Source organism: Numida meleagris, chromosome 1 (genome assembly GCF_002078875.1).
Source record: "Numida meleagris isolate 19003 breed g44 Domestic line chromosome 1, NumMel1.0, whole genome shotgun sequence".
Lineage (NCBI taxonomy): Eukaryota > Metazoa > Chordata > Aves > Galliformes > Numididae > Numida > Numida meleagris.
In genome coordinates this window covers 49,414,986-49,425,517 of record NC_034409.1, presented here as the reverse complement: position 1 = coordinate 49,425,517, position 10,532 = coordinate 49,414,986, and positions in this window count along the sequence as shown.

Here is a 10,532-nt window from a genome sequence, read left to right as displayed (position 1 = left end):
AATTTTTTTATCTTTTTAATTTATTTTTAGTTTTCCTGGATTTCCTTGTGTTAACTCTTCACTTTTCAGCTCATTACACACACTCATATGTTCTACTCTGATATAACTGGGAGATTTTTAATGTGTTATTTTTTATTTTTTTTCCTATAACTTAACATAATTGAATGTTTTCTCTTTAGCAAACAAATGTTCCATTATGGAAATTTTGAAGAAAAAATGTCTCTGAAAGCAGACTGCCTCTTTTGTTCAAAGGGGTTTACACTGCTATTTTTATCTGGCAGAAGTAGAAACTGCTGTTGAAAGGAGCAGTACAGTTTTCCTCCTTCCACTTCTTCCTACCACTTCCCTTCTGCCATTCCTATACCTGTGGCTGTGGGATGAGTTGCATCAGGGGAGCTCTCTGGCTGAAAGCTGATTTTTTTTAGGGTTTTTTTCTTTTTTTGCTAATCTAGTATTCTACACTGCAGGGAGTGGAAACAGTAATGCCAGTGCAAGAGGAGCAACAGGAAAATACATCTGGAGTCAACCAGGAAGGTGAAAATTGAATAGCAGCTTCAATGTTCATTGAATAGTTTAAAATAAACAGGTTTTACAACAGTCATGTGCTGGTATTTTGTACGAAGTATTGATAGCCTGATAGAAAACTGATTTTCAGCAGAATTAATTTGTATGGTTTTGAATCCTTTCATTTTATAGCAAAAGACCAATTGCCTGAGAACCACACTATTTCAAGTTTGGATAAATTGAGTAATTATTATTGCTGCTGGTAATATAATCTTGGCAGGACTTTAAATCTAATAGAAGTTGAGGTAGACTGTGCCTCCAGTATTCAAAAGACAAATTGTCAAATGCGTTGTGATATATTAGGGATCTCTAAGACCTAAAGCTTTGGTTGCTGACTGAGAGCTGACTATGACTATAGATCACACTTGTTCCAGCAGAATCTACAGGAGTGCTGCCCGCTGCACTTCTGCCGCTTTGGCCTCAAATTGCTCTGTGTATTTGCCAAAGGTTTAATTAATTCACATATAACAAATGTGTATCTAAATGAATAAGAAATAGGAAATATATTAATATATTAAAAGAGAGCTGAATCTTCTAAATCAATGCTTAAGTAAAAAAGACCATTAGTTCAGAATCCACGTATGTAAATTTGTGTCAAATTGCATTTTAATACAGATATGTGAATTTTCCTTTGTTCTTTATCCATATGACTGAGCTCATGTAGGTTTGAGAATTCACTAGCATTTTCCACGATTACAGAAATTAGCTCAGGATTTGAAACAGAACAGGTATTTGAATCTCTATGAGAAAGCCTGATAGTACTCTTGAAACCTAGCTGTAGAGGATAACCAGAAGTTGGCATGGGATCTTTCTGTATCATCTCTCTGTAGATTCTTGAGAGTGGTAACAGTCATCCTCAGACGTCTTGAAATGCTTTTGTTGTGGTTTAACCTGGCAGGCAGCTCAGCACCATGCAGTCATTTGCTCACTCCCCTCTCCCAAGTGGGATGGCAGAGAGAATTAGAAACAAAGTAGAACTTTTGGGATGCGATAAAAATTACTTACTAAGACAGAAAAGGAAAATGGAAACAAATGGGCAATTATAACAATATAGATATATATGCAATGCAGTCACTTGCCACTTGCCAACTGATGACCAGATAACAACGCAACTTCCCCCTGATTGCTGCCTGGAGACAATACAACTGCCTGCTGACCGATGTCCAGCAACAACACAACTGCCCACCGAGCAACTGCCTGCCAGCAATGCAGCGTCCCGCAATCTGCTGACTGACGCCCAGCAACTCCCACTTAGAGGCTGGTGCGGTGCTGCACCCCGCCTGCCTACCCGGCCAAGCCCTCTGGCTGACTCCCCACAGTTTTACAGCCTTCTACATGATGTCACATAGAATGGAACAATTCCTTGACTGATTCAAGCCAGTTGTCTTGGCTCCACCTTGCCCTCTGCTGTCACTCCATAAAGGCAGTGGCTCTTTCTGAGTGGCTTGGCCTGGCTGTAGGCGTGCTCCAATCACTCAGCAACAAGAAGAACGTCAGTGCGGTATCAACGCTGTTTCAGCTGAAACATGAACAATATCTACCCCTTATTCCATGCCATTTACATCGTGCTCAGGTCCCGTGCTTTCTCATACGTTCTGATTAATTACCCTGATATAATTCCTGTAGTCTATGGGCCATCCCTCGCAATTGTTCAGAATTCATTTAATCCATAACTTGGGTTCCATCTGTCCTAACAGCCCTTTGGGGCAGGAGAGATGATGCGTGGTGCTGGACTGTTGCATGCTGGAGCCTGTTCTAGTTTGGAGAAAAAAGGCCAGAATTAATTATTGTTTTATCTGGGTGATTCTTACTATAATACTGTTGGGTTTTGGCTGTTCTCACTCAACATCAAATCCATTTAGGTACACACCAGACTTCCCCATTCTTACGCATTACCCACCAAATATGCCCAGATCCTTGAGCAAAAGCAGTCTTGTGGATGGGCTTGCCTTTTCCCAAGGCAGGAATAACCCCGACTGCCCAGCATGTTTGCCATGTGTGATACAGAGACTTTATCCCCTTCTACAGTACATAACAATTTTGACTGGTCAGGGCCAGCTCGATTGGCAGATCCCCAAGAGCATTTTGGAGGGTTCATGTGTTGTTGGCTGAACTTGAGTTAGGGGTTTCCCTGAGGTGTCTGTGGGACTGCCCTGTGCATAAAATGTGTGGATACTCCAGGCATGGGAAAAGCGTGATGCGCCAGATATGGCATGAAGACATGTGCAGGGCCCAGATTATTGATGGGATTAATGAATATAAGTGCAGATGAGAGAAGTATAGCAGCAGAATAGCAGTGAGAGTGAGGGGAAGGAGCCTCATGAGAGCATGCAAAAGCCTGAGGGTAAACATGTGACAGGAAATTAGGCTGTAACCTAGAGCAAAAATAAGTAGAACAGAACAGTAGAACAGCAAGGAGAAGGGAAGAGAAACATGCAGACATTTTTGAAAGAAGAATAGAAGTTTCCTGATCCTCAAAATAGGAGAACTGTTGTTCTTCTTAGAGCAGTCAAGAGGAAGCAAGCATTTCTGTGTGCAAATTTAAGATTTGATATGAGGGTAGGTTCCCTCCCAGAAGCTGAAAATGAGGAAGTTTACTGAGGAGGATGTTAATTTGAAAACATTCCATAATTTTGAAGACTTTTTTTTTTTTTTTGGATGGGGAGGGATATGATACAAGAATTTTGTATTTTGTCTTTGATTTTATCAAAATGAAGGGATATAGATGGAGAAAGAAGCTGATGAGAGAACTGTAGGCAGAATTGGATAACAGCCATTCAGCAGACTAACACCTAAGAGACACAAGGCCAGTGGGGATAAGAAAAACAAACAAACAACCCAGAGCATAATCTACTGGTGTAGAGATTACTTCTTTATACCAAAAAGAAACTTTATTTAATGATGCAAAGGTCTCTGATGGCCATCAGCTGTAATGTAACTAGTCTAACAAGTCAAAGGAGGTCAATTTGCTAGGGGTGGGGAATAGCTGAGTATTATTTATAGCACAAATTGCTAAACCTGTGAGTGTCTTCTATGCCCTCATTATCCTCTTTGGAAGCATCATAGCAGGTGTGTTTTTCAGGCTGTATCTTCTCCAGCTAATGCAATTTTTGTTGGCCAAAGTCTCCTGAGCTGAACTGCGCCCTTTTGAAAAGACTTGTTAAGGTTAAGCACTTCTTATTTGAATAATTACAGTAATAATTGCTAGAGGACTTTGAAAGCTGAAGCATCATTTACTTGTGTGAAAAGGAAAGGGCTTATATGCTTCTGAGAATTTTTGTGTTAGCTTTGCAGTGGATACCTTCTTTTCCTGAATTACAGATGAAGAAAGGATACTACACAGGATTTTTTTAAAATGTTTATATGTTTTTGCCTGTCCGCATAAGGGGAGTAGGATGTTCTGAAATGGGTGTAAGCTTTTGAAGGAGACTGCTATATATTTATGAGGCTATTCTGTGAAAATATTGCAATGGAGCAACAAGTGAAAGGAAAAAGCACACGAGTACCATTGAAATACTTAAGCAAAGAAAATTCATAGTTCTGAGAATTATGCTCACTGTAATACATTTTAAGGCTAGCTGTGAAAACAATGTATCTCTGGCTTCCTTTTTCACTAGACTGTAGAAATAATTCTTCTATAGATAATATTTTGTGCTGTTTCATGTTAATCTTATATATATTCATCTTCCAGTTTTCATGTCGGTATTTCCCCGGAGGAAAAAAAAAAATCTCATTATCTAAGTACGTATCAATTATTGTGAAGATTATCTTTCCATAGGTGCAAAATGTATTCGTACAGCCAATTGAATGATCTTTGTAAACATAAAGTCTAAAAATATTAAGTTGGTAAAACTGAATTTTTTGGAAAATGCTTTATTGCTTAGAGTTTAACATTATAACCAGCATATTATCATTAATTTAACATGTGACTAACAAACATTTGAAGTTTTAATAATGATAATAATGCCAGTCTGTGAAGGACATGGTTACATATGCATGTGAGCCAAAGGTCTATTATTTTGTAACTATTAAATAGTTGAAGAGTTCAAATGTAATTGCCTCATTATTTTGAAGTATTACTAAATGTTAAAGAGGCCCTGACATTAGGGAAAAAATATTTGTCTTTTTAGATCAGAAGAGATATTTTTTTTATTTATTTAGTGATTTTTCCAGTAGTAGAGGGAAAACAACATTTCAAAATGACAAACTGTTTCTCATACAAAAATAGAACTCTTAAGAAACATGCAGCGTTCAACACAAAATTTTTTAAGTGCTTGTGTTTTTTGTGGTTTTTTTTAAGCACTACTTATTTTTCTGCACCATGTTAGCTTTTTTCACCATTTGTTAGGAATGCCAGTATTAATTTCATTTTTAAGTCTGATATAACCAATGAAGAATCTTCTTAAAGAGGCAAATGGATTGTTGTTGTTGTTCAACAGTAATGCTTCTCACAAGTTACATTTCTGTGTTTTAAAAGGAGTAAATGTGTGTTTTCACCAGCGTTAGGGTAGAGGGACTTGCCACTGGCCATATGCAAGAGAATGTTTAGGTAGAGGTTAATGTTATCTTCATTACTGTGTGAATAAAAGCGGGTATTTTTAGAACAAGTACCGATAGTTATTAAAAACAAAAGTAGAGAAACCTGTTCACATCTTTTGAAATAAGAATTTTTATCATCTGACTTAAATTCAGAAACATTAATGCTCTTTTTCAAAGTAGCTCAAAGCACCTATATAATTGTCTAAGAAAAATTATTTAAGCGATTTGACTGTGTGGTCACTCCACACTGTCAAAAGCCTTTTCATCATTTAAAAGGAATGTGTACTTTCAGGAGAGCTGAAATACAGAAGAAAAGACAGTAAGCAGTTTCTTCTTCTGGAGTCAGCCCAACATGGGATGGGTTCTGGGTTATCAAGTGTATGGGCTGAAACTGCCACTGACGAAGAGAAGTCAAGTCTATGTAGAGTGCATTCCTGGGCTATTTATTCATAACTGCAATAAAAAAAATACTTTCAGATCTTGAGAGTACCACTGTAAAATGTGAATAATTAGGACAACACCATAGCAGCCTGAAATTAACCCAGTTGGTTGGTTTGTTATTAACAAAGTTTGGATCTTATGTGGAGAAAGTAGCTAACGTGAAAGCTGTAGACACAGATGACAAATTATTAGGCTTTCAGAATTTCAAGAAACTTTGCATGAGCCTAGAAAACTTTCTGCCAGAGATAATGGCATGTTTCCTCTAAGTGTGAGTTTGCAGTTTGAACTATAGCAATAGTTAAGTGCTTGGTTAGTATTTTAGAGATGATAGAAACCAAAACACAAATGAAATTTGGAAAGACATTTCTTAGCTCTGCCATTTAAGCAACACCCTTGGGATCTGTTGAAGAAGTAATTTTGAAAAACAATAAGCCAGATTTTCTAATTGAAGTTGAGGGAAGTGTTCACAAAAAGAAAGACCGACGAATATGCAGAATAGCGTAGCTGTAAAATGTGTTGTTCAGTTTGTCTGCTGCTGGCCTGAATATTTTTCTGCTGTGGAATATGATTTTAAAAAAAAAAGCAAACCTTCAGCTGTTAGCTTTCTTTTTGCTGAAGCTAGGGAGGTACAGTATTGAAAAATGGATGCTGGCTATATTTATTATATTTGTTCAATTTACCTAGCCTGCACCAAGATACCTCACAAAGGCTACTTACTTTCTACTTCTTGATGAATCTCAGATTTCTTGCTGAGGGTGAATGTATAAACCTTGCTTCTGAAAAGAGAGTAATACACTAGTGTATATGGCATACTCTTACTTTGATGTAGTTCATGTACTTACATGATTTGTATGTACTTAAATGATTTGTTATATGATTTGATGTGGTTAGATAGTATTGATACAAACAAACCAATCATTCAATTGAAATGCTGTAGCATGGGTCGATGACAGCGTGTTTCATACAAAAGAAAATAAATCTGGCATTTTGGAATGTGCTAAGGATAGAAATATTAAGAATGCAGAGTTTTGTACCATAAAATTGTAAGTCTACAATGAGATTGTGAATCTAAGTAGATTTTGATAGTTTTGCTAAGATTTACATAATTATAACTAGCATATCGTCGTGTGCTGATATTACTTAGCAATATCTTGCTTGAAATCTTCAGATATTAGTCAATCATGGGGTGCCTTACAAAGAGTGTGACCAGCAGGTCGAGGGAGGTGGTCCTTTCCCTCTACTCTGCCCTGGTGAGGCCACGTTTAGAATACTGTGTCCAGTTCTGGGCTCCCCTGTTCAAAAAAGACAGGGATCTCCTAGAGGGAGTCCAGCAGAGGGGCCACAAAGATGATAAAGAGCCTGGAGCACCTCCTGAATGAGGAAAGACTGAGTGACCTGTGTCTGTTCAGGACTGAGAGGGGATCTGGTAAATGTTTATAAATATCTAACAAGAGGTGGGAGGCAAATGGATGAGGTCAGGCTCTTCTCAGTGGTGTGCAGTGATAAGGAGCGATGGCCTAAAACTTGAACATAGGAAGTTCCATACAAACATGTGGAAGGACTTCTTTACGGCTAGGGTAATGGAGCACTGGAACAGGTTGCCCAGAGAAGTGGTGGAGCCTCTTTCTATGGAGATATTCAAGAACTGTCTGGATGCCTCTCTGTGTGACCTATTGTAGGGAACCTGCTTTAGCAGGGGAGTTGGACTTGATGAATTTCTTGAGGTCCATTCCAACGCCTGCAGTTCTGTGATCCTGTGAAGAGTGATGATAATTGAGTTGATCTAACAGCTTGTGGCTACTTGAGAGGAGTAGTCCTAGTTGCGCTTTTCCTTGTTCCGTATGTGCTTTTGTCCCCTTAGCTCTTGTGTAACTCTTAGTAAGCTAGACACTCACTAAATCAGTGGGAAAACGTTGTTGCTGTTCTGTCTGGTTTGTTTCCTGCACCTGTGTAAGTTGTGCTGATTGAGCTAATGAGGTGCTACAGGTAGGTGTGGAAGAGCGGGAAGGAGTGGAGCTCCTCTTTTGGAAGTAGCAAGTTCCTAAACTGGCTGAAGTGTCTCATGAAGTCTTAACCTGAGAGGCACAGAGGTAGGCCATTACTCTGGCCCTAAGCCTTTTATGTCCCTCTCTAGCCCTGCATGGGTACGTTGGGGCATCCCCTCCAGAAGGACCAGTGGTTCACCTTCCTTGTGTCTAAGGATGGATTGGTACTACCAGTATATCCCAGTGGACTTCCCAGCCTCTATGACTCGGTGCTTATGGTACACTTAAGCAATATGGTCAAGGGCAAGATACTTAGCTTGAGCATCCATAGCATTAGTAGGACGACTGTAATGACATCAAAACTATTTCTTTAACTAAATTTCTAACACTTGTCATGAATACTTGGCATTCTACAAAATTATCTTGACAGTAATATTTGATAGTGGGTCCCACGGTGGACAGTCGCCTCAGAAATCACATGCATTTCAGTAGCAGGTGGAAGTTATGAAAATGTCCTTGATTTTCTTCTAGTCTGGCTATCATGTGTCTTAAGTGCCTTACAGTCATTGCACAACTTTCAGACTGGATCTCAGATTATCTTCTGGGGCACAGGCCAACCAAATTTATGGGGGGCTGAGGTCCTATTGAAATCAAACAGCGCAACTGTTTTTTCTGAGTCTGAATAGGATTCAGATGACTAGCTTTAAAAAAAAAACCAAAAAAACACCAGACACTGAAGTCACTGACTTTAAATATAATCAGAGATATCTTTAGATAAAATATAATTATTTCATTATTTATTTTTTTTATTTTAATGCATAGCTTCCTTCTACTGCAAAACTTATATATGAAGGTGGATTATCATATGCAGAATGGTTTTTCGATGTTGTCTTTGTAGTCCTGCTGTTGCTTTCCATGATTTAGTGAGTTTTCATTCTGTGTGTCCTGATCTACATTGTAAATTTCTTTGGCAAGGACTGTTTTTTTAATTTATGCTTTTGCAGCAACAGTACAATTAGATATAGTTCTGACTGGAACATTTGGGGTCTACCATGAGGCAAATAATTACTGATCTTAATTATATGCATAACAGCAATGTGCCTGACAATTCCATTATTTGAGGATTGGCCGATGTTCCAGTAAGAACAATACTTATTTCCTCTTTTCTATACCTTTTTTTTTTTTTTTTTTGCCAATCCACATTTGTATCACACATAAACAATATCTGCAGAATGACAGTGATTTAGGGAATGTTTAATTGGAACATGAAGGAGCATCAGGGAATGTGAGCAGGAGATTGGCAGGGAGTTACTCCACCAGTCTAACTTGTGGGAAAGGCACTGGGGTGATATACCCTGAACAGTGGTGGACCCCCTGCCCTGTCACCACTGGGTAGAGAGAGGGGACCTTAGAGTTGAGGAGTGGAAAAAGGTCCCAGCTTGGCATTGTAGGCAGACCCCCTCCCTATCTACTTCACTTCCCCAGGTTCCCTCTGCAACTGGTTTGAGGCTCTTGAACTTGAGGAAGAGGTAAATGAAGATGCAGTGGAAGATCCACCCAGAAGGTTGTCTAAGGTGAAGTGGTTGACTCCACACCTTGAGGCTGCCTCCACCAAGAAGGATAACTGTTGTAGATGACTCCCTTCTCAGGGGAATGGAAGGTGCCATATGCTGGCCACACCTTATGTGTAGGGAAATGTGCTGCCTCCCTTGCGCCTGGGTCAGGGACCATACTAAAAAATTTCCTGGTCTGGTTTGACTTTCTGATTGCTACCCTTTACTGTTAGCTCAGGCTGGCAGTGATATTGCTGAGAGGAGCTTGAGGGCTATCAAAAGGGACTTCAAGTCATTGAGGTGGTTAGTTGACGGAGTAGTGAGCACAGGTGGTGTTTTTCTCTAGGGATATTGAGAGGACCAGGAAAACCCATCTCATAAATGTGTGGCTAAGAGTCTGGTACCATCACAGGATTTCTTTTATTTTTATTTTTTAAACCATGGGGCGGTTTACTTAGTGCCTGGCCTGATTGCTGCAGATGAGTCTCACCTGTCTGGAAGGAGGAAATGGATCCTAGCCCAGGATCTGGCAGGGCTTTAAACTAGGTGTGGGGCAGGAGGGTTTAAAACGTGGCTCACTTGAGATGAGCCTAGGGGAATGATGAAGGGTTTCAGGGTGAGAGAAATAGCTCAGCTGAGGTGCATCTACACCAATGCACTCAGTATGGACAACAAACAGGATGAGCTGGAAACCATTGTGTGGTAGGCAAGCTATGATTTAGTTGCCACATGGTGGGATCACTCCCATGACTGGAGCACTGCAGTGGATGGCTATAAGCTCTTCAGAATGCATAGGCAAGGAAGGAAGGGTGGTGGCATGGCTCTTCATGTTAGAGAGTGTTTTGAAGTTGTTGAGCTCAGGGCTGGGAATGATAAGTTTGAGTCTCTATGGGTAAGAATCAGGGGGAGGGCCAAAAAGACGGACATCCTGTTAGGGTCCGTTATAGACTGCCTAACCAGGTTGAAGATACAGATGAAGCTTTCTACAAGCAGCTGTCAGAAGTTACGCAAACACCAGTCCTTGTTCTCATGAGGGACTTCAGTTTCCCTGATATATGCTGGAAATGCAATACAGCACAGAAGAAACAGTCTAGGAGGTTTCTAGACTGTATGGAAAATAACTTTCTGACATAGCTGGTAAGAGAACCTACCAGGGGAGGTGCCACACTAGACCTGCTGTTTACAAACAGAGAAGGACTGGTGAAAGATACGGAGATCAGGAGCTGTCTTGGACAGAGTGACCATGAAATGGTAGAATTCTCAATTCTTGATGAAGTCAGGAGGGGGGCCAGCAAAACTGCTACCTTGGATTTCTCAAGGGTGGACTTTGAACTGTTCAGGATACTAGTAGGGAGAGTCCCTTGGGATTCAGTCTTGAAGGTTACATGGGTCCAGGAAGGCTGGTCGATCCTCAAGAAGGAAGTCTTAAAGGCTCAGGAGCAGGCTATGT